Source organism: Amblyomma maculatum, chromosome 11 (genome assembly GCF_055883805.1).
Source record: "Amblyomma maculatum isolate TAMU_Amacu chromosome 11, ASM5588380v1, whole genome shotgun sequence".
Lineage (NCBI taxonomy): Eukaryota > Metazoa > Arthropoda > Arachnida > Ixodida > Ixodidae > Amblyomma > Amblyomma maculatum.
The window spans coordinates 160,386,606-160,402,388 of record NC_139354.1 but is presented as its reverse complement, the minus strand read 5'-3'; positions in this window follow the sequence as shown (position 1 = coordinate 160,402,388).

Genomic DNA, 15,783 nt, shown 5'->3' with positions numbered 1-15,783 from the left:
ACCTGTCCTTGGAGCATCTGGAATAGTAGCTTTAGGCGATTTTTTTCTCTACGTATTTCTAATGAATCCAGGTTACAGGAAGAAAGCATATCTGTAACTGAGGCTGTCCTTCGATATCGGCAACAAATAAAGCGTACTGCGTACCTCTGAACTCTTTCTAATTGTTTCTTTAAATAATTCTGTTTAGGACTCCATACTACTGACGCATACTCAAGGATTGGTCTCACAAAAGTTTTATATGCAATTAGTTTTACATCTCGTGTAGCATTCTCCAATTTTTTTCTCAAAAAACATAACCTCTGGTGTGCTTTAGAGCACACCTCTTCTATATGTGTGCCCCAATTTAAATTTTGTGTTATTGTCATTCCTAGATACTTAAACTGAGTTACGTTTACCAAACACTTGTCACCAATGAAATATGGGAACGAAAGAACAGATTTCTTCGTTGTAATGTGCATGTACGTTGATTTGGAATAATTTATTTCCATGTTCCATTTTTTGCACCATTCGCTTAATGCCTGTAAAGAGTTGTTAATTCTAAGCTGGTCTTCCGTGTTTCTAACTGTGGAATAAATTAAACAGTCATCTGCGAATAGCTTCAGTCGTACATTCGGTTCCATGACAGCAGAGATATCATTAATATACACCAAAAATAACAACGGTCCCAGAACAGAGCCCTGTGGAACTCTTGAAAGAACTGGTAGTGAGGCGGACACATGACCATCCACTTTGACCACCTGGTTCCGATTTCCTAAGTACGCTTTAATCCATTTTACAATATTCATATTAATTCCAACTCTTTCCAGTTTAAAAACTAATTTATTGTGTGGCACCTTATCAAAAGCTTTGGCAAATCTACAGCGATTATATCAATTTGCTGCTTCGCATCCATCGTCATTGCCAAATCGTGAATTGTCTCTACAAGTTGTGTAGTGGTGGAAAGGCCTGCTCGGAATCCGTGTTGGTGAGGGTAAAGTAAACAGCTTGTTTCTAGGTAATGAAAGATATGCTTCGCTATAATATGTTCCATAAGTTTACAAGAAATCGATGTAAGAGATATTGGGCGGTAGTTATTTACAAGAGTTCGGTTGCCTCCTTTAAACACCGGAATTACTAGTGCATTGCGCCAATCTTGTGGTACACAATGGGTGTGCAAGGATTTTTGAAAAATAAGTTTAAGGTATCGTGAGGCCCACTCGGCATATCTTCGGAGAAACTGGGTTGGTATGTTGTCTGGTCCATTGGCCTTTTTAACATCCAAATTGAGGAGCTGCTGAAATACGCCCTCCTGCGAAATTATGACGTCATTCATTCGGCTAGGCAACAAGCGTTCTGAACTAAGGTCTATGTCATCTTTGGTTGCGGTGAATACGGACTGGAAAAAATGATTAAACTGATCTACTATATGCTCCTTTTTTATCAGTACCTGATTTTCGTGTTTAATCTCCTGTATTCTCTCCTTCCTATCACTAAAGTATCGCCAGAACTTTTGCGGTGACGTTTTGAGGAAGCGGCTAAGCGTTTCATCGAAAAACTTTTTTTTAGCTTCTTTCAGCGCCTGCTTCAGCTCAGCACGAAGTCGCAAAACACGAATACGTTTATTTTTCTTTTTACGTAGTCTTTTTATTTTACGTTTCATATGAATTATGTCCCTGGTGATCCAGGGGCTTCGGAGCTTCGTCTTTTTAACACGAGTTGGGATATACCTGTCAACGCAGTGTTGTATAATTTTCTTAAATTGCTGCCACAACTCTTCTGCTGTTTTGGAATCATAGTCAATTTCAAAATCATCAAAGGCAGATTCCAGGTAGTCAAGAATGGAGGTGTCGTCCGCACGCTCATAATCCTTAACGCGCACAGGGATATAAGGCTTTGAACACTCACTGATTCTAAGCGGTAAGGAAACAATAATCATCTTGTGGTCAGAGACACCATCTTCAACATTAACGGTGTGTTCTTTTATATTATTTGACAGGAACACCAAGTCCAACAATGACTGCGAATCGGGCGTTATTCTTGTATCATGCACAATTTGTTTTAGGTTATACGCGAACATAATTTCTAATAGTTTCTCTCCGTTAGACGAATCAGGACCAACAGAACATAGGCGTTGCCAATTTATGTGTGGGAGGTTAAAATCGCCAGTCATTATTAGTCTCGTGTTCTTTTTCACATTCGCACATAAAAAAGTGTTTACTTCATCAAAGAACTCGGGTGAAGCAGAGGGCGCGCGGTACACAGCTCCAATAATGTAAGCAACGTTGTAAAACTTTATCTTGCACCAAACTGTTTCAGCAACATTATAAAGAGTTTTTTACTATGATACAAACGCCCCCACCACGTGTGTCCCGGTCTTTTCTAAACATTATATAGTCCGGAGGAACAATGCAGTCAGAAGAAATATTGTTATTCAACCAGGTTTCTGTTATTATTACAACATGCGGACTTTGTGAAAGCAGCAAGTATTCTAACTCTGTAGTCTTATTTACAATGCTACGCGCATTCAGACTTAAAAGGCGTAGCGATATCTGTGATGACGTGTCCGACGTCGCACTCTTGATTGAGGAATCAAGGTTATCTGGGCTGCCTGGCTCATCTGACTGGTGCTGTTTGAAATTATCAGCCTTATCTCCGCGGTCTGTAGACAGCAGACAGCGTTCGTTTCGGCTGTGATCCCAGATATAGGTTTGGTTGTTTACGCGAAGTTTATCATGGATAAGGAAGACCTTTGCCTTCTTAGCCCTGTCTGCGGACGCACTGTTCCATAGTTTTCGGCGTACTTCTACAGTTTCTTTGGCATAGTCAGGGCCAATACGCCAAGAAGTCCCTTTCAGCTTTGTGCCTTTCTTCAGGAGACTTTCCTTTTCTCTGGAATCGTAGAATTTAAGAATAATTGGCCTACATTTCTGTGGTTGGGCTTTACCAAGGCGATGAATTCGCTCCACTGTGTCAACCTGCACGCCCATAGTTTTCCGAAACAATAATCAATTATGATATCCTCTATGGATTCTCCTGTCCTCGTTTTAGGTGGGCTGCATTGAGACTCGAAGTCGATCTTTATAAGCCTCTTCTTGTTTAGAAAGGACGCTTTTGCACGGCCTGTCAAACCTCTGTAGCGCCTATCGGCACCATTGCACAGTGACACAAATCGGTCCTCAAAATATTTGCCTGCAATGGCAAGCCTAACATTCGCTGGCAAAAATGACTGCACAGTTTCAAAGTACGTTTTTTGAAGAAGGCCCTTTTCGTGTCTTATCTTTATAGCTGTCGCATTGCTAAGCGTGAAAGTGACACTGTTACTTTTGAAGATTGCAGACAGGTTACTATCTTTACCTTGCTTAGCCATGTCGCAGAACTGTTACAACGAAACGAATGAAAAGTAGGAAATTTCATGAACAAGAAATTAACACAATGGCCTACACAGTAGCTCTCATACAATCACACGCTTTGCATTACAAGCCAGAACATCAAGAAAGCAAAACAAATCGAAGAAAAGTACAGCTCTATTAGAATAAAAATTTATAATGTCATTACCATAGGCCAGCAATCACCTTTGTCACAAAAAACACCTGCAAGGTTTCACGAGGAAATCCACTTGGAAACCTCTTGCAAGATTTTTGACGCGTTACCACAGCCTTAATTCTGACTGGAAACTCAATGGCTACCGCGTTTCCAAGTTTTGTTTCCCGCACAGACCACGCAGACGGAAGTTGAAGCCTCGAAAAGTCTTCTTCCTCACAAAGTAGCCAACTTTTTTCCAATGGCTGGCCTTTGCCGTGAAAAACCCAGCGAAAAATGTCTTGTTCAAAGTTCACCTTGAGTAGCCCGCTTGATCGTCGGCAGTTTGAGAGCTTTTTCTGGATTTCGTAAAGAAAATCTTCAGACGCAGACTGCAGGCGTCTGTTCGATGGCTTTCTTGGGGATGTGAACTCGCGGAGGCAGGCCTCGTTGAGATTTTTTTTAGGCTCCAGGGTACAATGCCACTTGGAGAAACCTTTCCATTGCACCAGGTAGCCTTTGCCCTACATGAAAGAGAAACGGAGATGTTTTCTCGAGACTATAGGAAAGGATATAATTTATCTGAAAGATTAAGGGAGGTGGTAAAACCAAAAGGGGAAAACTGAAACCGATTCTCACCATTTTGGTTGTTTTATATTTATTATGGTTCTAGGATACACATGCGCAAGTGAGATTAATTATACAACTTCTTGCGGGGCAAATCTGCGTATTACTCATAAAACAAAAATGTGCTGCTGTGAAGGCCGTACTGCACAGGACCTTAATTTCAAGGCGTCGGATATCACATTCGACACTGTACACGATTACACACAGGTTGAAATCAAAGAGCAGACAATTGCGCATGCATTAAGAAGCACTGCAAGGACACATCGTGGCCCACGAATGGGCTAGTCACGTGGTTTTATTTGTATTTCGCGGGCTTTCTTCTGAGCCCGGAAAAAAAAAAGATATTTGGGATGCTTTCGTTTTCGCAGTTACTGGAATGGGGGTTTCTGAAGGCGATTTTCAACTTTCCCATTTACATTTTTCTAATTTAATATATATTAAATTAGAAAAAAGAACATAATTAGCTAATTAAGCAATTTCACAACAAAAATTGCCTGTGGTGCGCAAGGCGGCTGGAAATTGTATTGTATGCAACTGGTTTTCCTGGCGTACCTTAAATATCTTATTTTTTAACCCTTGGTTCAAGTTAGTTGGGACACACACATACACACATATATCAGTCTACGAGTGCAAGGCAAACGTCGGGTTTCTTCCTTTTTTTTTATTTTTATACTGTTGGCATTTGACAGGAATTAGGCTTATGGTGATTATCGGAATAAATCACATTAAATGCAAAGCGGAAGGAAAAACAACGCACCAATGGCATGATTTCCTCCTCCCTCTTACAGTAAAGACATTGCGGCTGCGCTTAACATCAAAATAGGTTAAATAAAAAGGCAGCTATTGTCCTTACAGTCGGGAGGTTTAGTACTCAATGGGTGTCATAGGCGTTTCACTAACGACTAAGACGCAAATTATACAGTCATTTTACTTTTCACAAATATGCAATACGATCTGAACCACTGTCATCTCCTCATCGCGTGGCTTATCGTCTCTGTTTCCAGAATAAACCTACACCCACGCGGTTAGCAGTCAGGACGATCATTTTAACTTATGCAAGCTTCGAGCATCGAAAATAACAAAAACACAGTTTTCAAGTTGCACTAATTTACAATGCATTTTTTTTCCAAGAAATGCTCCAGCCTCACAAAACTAAGTTACATTTCGCTGTGCTGATACTTAGACATTTTCATAAAAAAAATAATTGAAAGCTGAAAGTGGGCATGCAATCACACCCATCTTATCTGAACAAGCCTATAGGTGCAAACATATTGCGAAGCATATAAAAAAAAAAAAGCAGATGACAGATTGTAACTTACCGTCTTGGCGATGACTCTCTCAACCGGATGGTGCATCGAAACTTGGCATCGGATGGACTTCGAAAACTGGTCAGGGAGATGCAGCTTACGACAGACAATGCAGCAGTATCGCTGAAGGGTGCCGAATGTTGTGGCTCGAGCTTCCAGCTGGCGCACGAACAACGGCACGAAACGGCGGACGATTGGGCAAAGAAATCGGGCCTGCTTAAATAAGCACGCGCGTAGTTTTGGCGCCTTTTTTGCCCAATCAGCAAAATTGCTTTCTGTTATCTTCAGGTCTGTCTTAAATTTGTGTCGCTGTACCCGATTGGTTCACTTTCCCTTGCCACAGTCTAGTTTAGATATATAGATTTCAGCCTCGCATGTCCAAAATGACACATGTCTGTCACTTGCGCGCGCGCGCGCGTACGTGTCCGTGTCACGTGGTCGTGGAACCTGATATATGTATATGTTTATTTATCCACTGTACATACGAGAGAGAGTTTTCTCCTTGGTCTCAAATTTAGTGCGCCGCCTGTGCTACGCTATGAGCAAGGAGGGCAGGCGTGTGTAGCTTAGAATGCTTCTTTAGAGGATCTAAATATACACACTGCAGGTTCGCTACTCCCAAAAGCACGATTCAGCCTCATGTCCCATTCCGTTTCTCTGTGTGTGTACACGAAGTGCCCCTCTCCGCCCATAAAAAGGGGCAGTAAATCGCGCCTGCTTAAAGCACGCTAATTCTGCACCCTTCGTTCTCTTCGCGCGTCTGTCCTGACTCTTGGTGTCATACATCAATATGTCATCGGGAAGGCCAAGTCAGGCAGCCATGTCAGTCACATAGAACTGACAAAACGAATGGCGATGTCTGCTGCCTGTGATGGCGTAGCTGCGCTCTGTTGATCGGTAAGCCTCCACGAATAAGCCACGCCCATAGCCCTCCTCTTGACCCGCTATATGGCCGTTTACCACGTGTTCGGCAGCGATTCTCAGAATGTGCGAATACGCTTCCACAAAGAAAGCGATTCCCCTAGCCGCAGAGGCCCATGTGTCCGAACCCCACTTTGTGAAGACAGACATCTCTGTTTTAAAAGAAAGCCTTCGGGAAGTTAAGGAAATAGACGCGACCTCTTTCTGCAGCTGGTCGAGTGCTTGAATTCTCGGTAGCAGCAAGGAGGAAGCTCGCGTACCAGTTCTGTAGCTTCGAGTCAAGCGCAGACTTTTCGGCACCCACACTCTTTACTTCACCAATGCTTTCGATGTTTCAGACTCGTCAGGGGAGGCACACTGGGCTTTAAATCAAGAGATGGCAGTTGTACTGCCGCTAGGTCGTCTGGACAGCGAATGCTCTCGTCTTTTACCATGCAGGGGCACAGGCATTCAGAGGGAAGGCGTCAGTGGTGAAAGTGAGGCCCTGCACGGAGCGAACGGGAACAAGATACAAACGGCGAAGTCTCCCTATTTCATTCTTTCTCTCCCCATCTTCACATTCATCGACAGCAGTCCCACAAGAGCAAAGAAAAGTCAGGCAGAAAGAGGGTGCGACCGTTTGGAGAGAGGGGCAGGCCTGCATCGTGTGCCGAACAATGGGAGAATCTGTTCGTTCAGCTGCAGTCGCGACAACCCTGAGGGGAGCGGCCGGGTGCACATTTTAAATGAAAACGTTCCAGGAAAGCGTTGCTTAGAACACGAGCCTAATTGGTGACTGGCAGTCGAGCCTGCAACTGACTCAACGCACTGAAAGCCCCTAAGGGAGCCGCTGAGGATTCTGAAGTAGCTATTACACATAAGGATAAACATGAAACAAAAAATGTGTTTGCCGGCCTCAGCCGCTGCTGTTTTACTCCGTAAGCACCTGAGCTGGAGCTGATGGAAAACAAAAGGGACTGAAGAATTTAGTAGCATGATTGCGGAAGAAAAGGCAGAGCCGAACTATATACATTAATTACACTATTTAAACCTACATGTAAAAAACAAGAAAAGGCAAAGACTGACACCTGCACCCTGTGTTTGCATCACTGTTCCACGCGGAAGGCTGGTTTAGAGCACTGCACGGGATCGGGCTTATCCAGAAGCTGGAGCCCGGCCAGGCACGCAAGCCGGACAAGCCGGACCGGACCAGGTGGCGCATTTTTTTTTTTTTTTTTTTTTTTTTTTTGCGGGCCTAGGCCAGGTCCGAGCTGGCTCGCGCGTAATCCCTGACTGGCCTGGACTGACGTCATGATTATGTACTAGACGGGCACTAAACGTCGAGGAACGTTTCAATGTGAGAAATAGCCGTGAGTGCGTATTTACTTTTTAATCAGTGCTGAACGATTCGTACATCTCTCGAGGGAATTATTGCCAGCGCTAAGAAGAATAATATCAAGCACTACGAATGTCTTAGCTAGATGATGGGGCTATTCAAACACATGAAACAGCCATAGCCATAGACATAAGAAAAACACACTCGCGCACATAGTGTTACGTAATTTTTGTATAACATCAATTCATTAATAAATTCGCGATACGTTTCCAGAGATGTGCAGTCAGTCGCATCTTTAGGCAGTTTGTTCCACAGAGATATGACATGTAGAAAGAATGAATTCTGATAAGCTTTAGTTCTATACTTCAAGAAAGGCTTCCGCGCGGCATACAAGACGTAGAAAGCACACCACAGAGCGCCAGCTAACAACTGATTTTATTGAAACCCGCGTCAACGAATATATGCCTTGCGCTCACCAACGACAGAAAAGATAAATATACAGTGAAGAGAGCACTAGGCATGAAATGATTAGCAAACACCACATTAGCAAGCGAACATCTTCTGCACCAAAGCTAATCATTTTGATAGAAACTTTAATTCTTTCTTGAGCAGTGTCACAGATGGATTGCTCACGCATGTGTTTGTCCCAAAACGAAGAATGACTATTGCTTCAAAAATTTCTCTTCCCAGCTGGTCTTTTCTGCGGCTTAAGATAATTGTACCGCTGAAAAGCGGAAAACAGCCGCATCCATTGCAGTTCGCCGGCAGGTGCTCCCCAGTGCGATTCTTGAGAGTGTTTGAGTGTTCTATTAATCTGTCATTTACGCACCTGCCAGTTTGTACAACATAAAACATGGGATGAAAGAAATTTAATTTTTTTTTTTCCACAGACTATTCTTTCTCATTGCACCCTGCGAACCAACGGGAATAGTTTTGACAGTTTACAAGATGCCGTCCTTTTCTGCCGCGCCGAAGCATTCCTTGAAGTATGGATACGAACTGGCCTACAGAACAACCCTTCTTTAGTTCTACATTTGATTTCTTGTATCTTAAAAGCATGCTCAAGTAGGCGCAAAATGATCATGTAGATGCGAAACGTGGCAGCAGAACCTACAGAGCTTTCTCAATATCAGTTATATCAAAATAGAGCACATGCAGGCTCCTAGAGTTCAATTTTGATAAAATGGAATTGATAAAGCTATGTAGGCTGCTAGTGCTAGCACTACTAAGAAACTTTCATCCAAACTCTTGGAACGCTTTACTGAAAACTGTAGCCACTAACAACAAAGCGGGCCACAGAGTTTACGCGTTCTAAGACATCTGATACTGTAACCATACGTGAATCCCACACGACGCTGACTCATTCAAGAATAGCTGTAATATGCATGAGGTACATCAGATATTTTACATCTGAGGCTGTATGAAATTTTCGCCAAGATATTGAATACCCTGTGTGCTTTCCTAGTTACATACTCGATATGAGTTCTCCATGAAATATTCTCTCTAATATACATTCCAGGGCGCTTAAAAACAGATTTTTCTAAAGGATTGGAATTTGAACAGTATGCCGAGCTTCTTGGATTATGTTTTCGAGTCGCTCCAGTATATTTTCATTCATTTCAATTGAGCGTCCATTTCTCCGTGATGCGCTATTGGTGATGCTTTCTAGATCATACTGTAACACGAAAACGTCGTATTCACTGATTGTCGGGCTGTACGCGGTGCAGTCCTCTGCGTACAAGTGAATTTTGCGAGAAGCTTTATGAACAATAAGTGCTGCTATGTATTAATATCAATAAAGTTACAAGAAGAGACTCTTGCGGTAGGCTGTATGTAGCATCATTTAGGACGTAATGAGGTCTACTAGATCGGTAGTGATCAGTAAGTATAACAGCCCTCTGACATAGCTGTATTATGAAGGCATTGGCTTTCAGCTTACGTTGCTTGAAAATGGCGTAGTTTTTCATCATGGTAAAAGTCAGGAAAGACAACCTTGAGAATGACGAGCTGCAACCACTGTTTAAGCTAGTCTCGCAGGGCAGGCTGCGAGTAATGATGAAAAGAATGGAACAAAGCTTCCCGCTGAAGTGGTCCCTGGGTACAGCACCAATAAATTCACATGGAGAGCCGACATCCACTTGGATGCCAAGGATATGTCGGCAGTCCTCAGTTTGCCTTTTCTGTGCGGCCCGACTATTACCCACCACACCACACCGCACAAGAAAGCTTTGCTTTTTCCTTTTTTTTTTTTCATCATTACTTTTTCCGTTTTGTGCTAGGAAAGTAACACGGCCATCCGCCACTTCTAACTGCATGAACCTCACTGGTCAAGAACAAGACACTGGCTTGATGTTGATAATTAGCGCAAAATAGGTGGAACATGCTCAAGGCACACAGCCAGAATTCTCCACGTAATTACGCTCTCAATCAAACGGACAATGTCCGCATGTTGCACTTCTTAAATTCTCTGAGTCAGAAAGCACAGCGACGGTCATTAAAGACAGCACAACACTCGATGCTGCAATGAGCCTTGCGTTATCAATCACTTCTCGGCAGTTATTTCGACTTAGAGCTATCATTTACAAAACACTGCGTAGCCAGCACCTCAAAGCGTACAACTCTGCCAACGTGTTGATGACATGAGAGGATTATTCAAAATAGAACCCCGTGGATCGAAAACGAGAACTAAACATTCTAACAAATCTACATGCAAAGCCGAAGTCAAGCTTTGACATTGTCGGACTCGCGCAAGACCAGACGCCCATCAAAGGTGACCAGCGTCAAAGTTCAGGAAAACTCCGTCGGGGCTACTATATCGGATACACACCATGCACGGAGCACGTGCGCAAAGCACAGCTATAGTGAAAACAAAAAAGAGAGACACGCTTGCGTCATCATGATTAATCATAAGTTCAGTAAGAAAAAAGCAAGTCAGTCAGCTATCAAATGACTAAAAGGAGCACCTGCAGGGGGAATGCAACGTAGATGAGGTCCTCAGGTTTGCCGCGAGGAACACAAGCGCGACTTCATATCGGAGCCTATACAGGGAGTGCGCGTTGGGTTCTCCAATTATTGGAACTTCCTATCCGGGCATACCGTAGATGTTGTGTCCGCTAGTTAGAAGAATACAGCGGGAATTGTCAATTACGTTGAAATTCAGTATAAACAACAATCTATTCGAAAAAGGATATAAAATCGGGCAAGTTGGTATTAGGTTCATATTGGAAAGGTACAGCGCAAAAAGACACAAGGCAAAATGAAGAAGGCGGATAGACGTGCGCTGACTCGCAACTAAATTTTATTGGGAAGAAACACATTTTCATACAAGTCTTTCAAGCGATAACAGGAAGCCTATAGCGTTTGCGCGAAACATATTGCAAGGGGGCAAAACATATCATAAGGCGCAACCACCGGATGGTATATTTAAAAAAAAAAATGCTTTCCTCCCTTCTCCCGTGAAAACAATAAGGACAAGATTATGAATTATCCAGGAACGACACCTCCTTATCTGCTAACATAACCGAAGGCTGGCTTAAACATTGCGACTGTCTTTTTCGGATCAAGTAGGCCTCCATCAGCTCTCTGTTCTATACCGGTGCCGAAATAAAATCTTAGTCTTCGCCAATAAAGGGCGGTAGTTTTTTTTTTTTTTTCTCTTTTCATCTTTTTCACAGTTGCGACAGTTCGTCTTGTGTCTTTTTGAGCTTTACCTTTCCAATATGAACAACCTATCCGGTAAATGCGAAGAAAGCGATCAGCTTGTGCTGCTGACGTAAACAAACCATTGTGACTAGAAAGCAAGACAGCCAAGCCAAGGCCAAAAAAAAAAAAAAAAAACCTCATAACAGAAGTGGTTCTGCTCTAGCTAAGACAAATAAACTGCTCTGGTTGCTATTCAACCGTGGTATCAACTCCACTCAGGAATGTCCTGTTGGCATTTTTTTTTTAATCTTTCGTCACGACATTCACAGGTTTGTTACTCACAGCCGATGTTACCTTTTGACAAACAAGCAAAAACTTCCGAGTGATATTTCTGCAGGTGATGTTTCATAGTTCTGGCTGCTTCTAGCACCTTAGTGGTAAGCTGGCTATAATCACAATTTCATTGCGTTCTTTTTTTTTTTTTTTTTTTTTTTTTTTTTTTTTTTTTTTACTTGAGTTCGTGTAGTGTTACCAGACACATAACTTTTTCCGGAGTTGGGAATCGCTAGTTGCGATGCCACGTCACATCGCTATGGCACTTTGCAATCGTTTCAAACACAGTTCGCAAATAATATAAGAAAGTTGCGAATTGTGTTCAGTGTGTGGCGGTCCATTAAGAAATTGCAGTATGTAAATAAAAACGATAATAACACTTATGCCAAAGCATATGCATTTCCTTTTTGCGCATTTTACCCATAGTAGGTCGAAAGAAGGTCTGCTTAGAAAATGGGATTATATACCCTGCTTATAAGGGACCTCGGATAGTGGATATAAAAACTGCCCCCCCCCCCCCCCCCCAAGAGCACGTACCTTATAAAAGGGTTCAACTGTAGTTGTAATATTTGCAAAGGGAATCTCCAGGAGGTTGAGAAGTGATGCACCCCGGGAAAGAAGGGCGCAGTGACACACAGTGTTCCATGTCTCTCCCCGCAGGGCTTTATATTTTCGTTGTGTGATACCAACTAGCCCAAAGCACCACCTTAGTAAGGCCAGGTTTACACCCATGATCAGAAGCCAAATTAAAGTTTATAAAAATATTTACGCAGTCAATGATGCTGAAAGCAGGGATACCAAGTGTTTGGGGAAGCATCTTTGGGTGAAGGCAATGAGGGCGTCTAACGAACAAATCTCAAAAATCATTCAGGGGAACTGCAGGTTGCCGCTAAGATTCCATAATTGCTTTCGCCTGTCTTTGCTGCGGCTGAGTGAACCAGCTGCTTTATCGATGTAATGCTAGGGCGAGCTTCGTGTCCGGAACTTATCTGATATGAACCAACCATTACGGATAGCTGCGCTCTTCACGAATTTTGTGATGGGAGTGAGACACTGCGGTGCAAGCTGAGGAAGCAACGTTTTGTTAGACGGCGTCTCTCGCTTCGTGCGCGCTGAGCGTTCGTGAAATGAGCGGCCAGCAGCGACAAAAAAAAAAAAAAAAAAAAAAACTCTCGAAGTTTTTTGCGAACTTTGACTTTAGCGGACTGTGGTAGAAACACGATCTTCAAATTTAAGTACTCAGGTCGCGGAATTGCCGACAGACCAGAGCAAGGATAATCCCCCCATAGACAGCACTGCCCCAACTCCTCTTGCAAAAAAGCTGCACAAAGCACGAGCAGGATTATTCCATTGTCTTTTTACGTAGTTGTCAAAAAGATGCATGTATCATTGCTTGAGTTCGGTTGTTCAATTATAATTTAACTGCTCTAACGACAAAATAAACATGTGAACTTAATTCAATATTCGCGTACGACAGACATTACGTCATTACTCTGTTAAGTTGAAACAAAAGTCGTTTGTTTAAAATATAAGCTCAACTTTTCATGACTCCAGTGGTGTGTAGTCTTATATTTACAATACAAAGTTTTTTCTGAAGTTAACCGCAATGTTGCGTTGTGCTAGAAGTAATTTTCGCACTGTGTCGCCAAGCGTCGTGCGCGGGTCCCTAGGTTGTGGGAAAAGTAGGGGAAGCTACTGGGGTAGGAGCACAAATGCCTTTAGTTCCGAACGCGCCGACTTTCTTCCCTTTCTGTGTGTTAGCGAGCACCTCATTCCTGCCGAGTCGGTCTGCAGATGTTCCGGCCTTGAGCGCGAAAAGCATCCAACAAAGGGGGCGTAAAGAAAAATATATAGGCTGTGGCTAAAGGTACGTCGGACGGACCCGATCAATGGTCTTAAAGGTACGTCCGACGGACCCGGTGCGTTTTTCTTCGGGATCCGTCCGACGGATCCGGGAAATATTTTTCAGAGGTACGGCGGACGGACCCGATCGGTAGGGTTCTTCCGACGGACCCAACGCATTTTTCTCCGATATGGGCCTTGGGATCCGTCGGGAAAGCCGGACTCAGATGTGGTTGTAGCAACAACATGGTAGCCATATGTAGCCAAATCGAAGTTGGTATGAGGTGTACGTGCGAGGTGTAAGAAGTATGTACTACATACTGCATGCGTGAAATGTGAAATTACAAAGAATAGTACAGTGGCAAGAATAGTGCCTAGAATGGGTGATATACTACGTGATGGCATGATGATAGGTTTACGTGAGTTGGACCGCGGCAGGGTGGCAAGCACGACCAGAGCGCAAGCGCATGTAATCGCGGTGTTGACGGCCAGCCCGCGGCCCGCACGCCCGCTCATTTGGTCCTCGTTATTATGTGGATTAACGTCTACGACGGTCGTTATGTAATTATGTAGTTTTGATTCTTCAAAGTTTCCTCACTTCCATCTGTGATGAGATGCGTCACGTAACGCATCGCTTTCTGCTCGCATTGAGGTTTGGTGCTGCAAGTTCTACGTAGTACAAGCGGCGCTGAAAAAGCTGGGCACCGCCGGCGTGTCTCTAGCCCAAGCATCGCGTCATTCGTGTTTGTTGTACAACTGGAGGTGTGGTTTGTGCTTACCGTGAGATGCTGTGATTACGGATTACGTCCTACTAGAGTGCTGTGTGAGACTACGAAGAGTGCTGTGATGAGTGCGCCGATGTCCGGACGGACATCAGTGTGTCCGTTTATGATCGGCGATGTTGCACGTGCATGTCAGTGTTTATTAGGTGCAGTGGTAATTTATTTACACGCGCTGTGCAACAATCAGACGAAAATAAGTCATCGACAATTTGTTAGCCTGTACTACAGAGCTCAAAACTCGGAAAATGGGAATGCACGATGCAGTTTTCGCATGTTGGAGTGGACCGAAAAATAAGTACCCAGCCCACACCGCCGGGATGCGTATTACTACAGGTGAAATGGTTCAGGTTTCTGTAAAATAGCTGCCTGGCACAGCACCTTTCTAAATGTTCAGGCTTTGTACTATTGTTGAAGGCCACTTTATCATTAATAAAGGAACGAATATGCTTTATGTGTTAATGACTAATGCTTTTTCAACATATTATGTTCTTTTTTTTTTTTCGTTTTTCCTTAGTTTCCTTTGTTTTTCATGCTAGACAAACACAAATAGTACACTTTTAAACTTGTCAGTCCAAAGCTGAACATGAATATCTGCCATGCATGTGACAGCTTTAATGCTAGAAAGGTTGACATGTATAGCATGTACGTACACGCTGCGACATCTTAGTGGCACGTTAGGCTACTTGCCCCAAGGTCGTGGTGTTTAATACCAGTGATGGCAGTCGCACTTTGGTGCAGGTGAAATGCAAATGCTTCTGTTTTCTGCAAGATGTCAATTCAAAGTACAAAGCCCACGCAGTCAAATTAGTCTGGAGCTCTCCACTACGGTATTCTTCATAGCTACATATGTCACTTTAGGATGTGAAACCCTACATGCCACAGGTAGGCTGCATTGTTTTTTAGATTTTGTAACCTCTTATCTATGTTTTGCAACATTTGGCTAATTTTAGTTCCCAAACAGTTGCTAAAGATGAAACCGAAGCAGTTCTTGGCATGGTTTGCTGCTTAGATTAATTTGCTAATTGCAGTTCTTTGAAACTTGCATCAATGCTGGACAGTTCAAATAGCAAGCAGTTGAATTACAGAAATGATGTGGATCATGCATTTCAGTTCTGACAAGTGGAAAGTAACGGTCCCCTCCTTGCATGCATAGGTGCCTTTAGACAAATACATACTCGGGTGTGTGATTGTGACGCATATCAAGGGTCAACAGAAGGCCATGTGGAGCCAGTGTTATATTCTTCATGAAGGCTAAAGTAAAATTGTACAACAGCTGCTGTACCATGCAGAAAAAAAATTGATCATTTAGTGTATGATTAACTGACCATGAATAGCATCTTACTCAGAGTATGATGTGATATATATCTGGTATAGGATCCCAAAATAACTATGGCTATGAGGAACACAATAGTTGAGGGCTCCGGTATAATTTCGACCATCTGGGGTTCTTTTACATGCACTGACACCGCACGGTGCATGACGGCCTATTGTTTCGCCTCTATTAAAATGTCCCTGC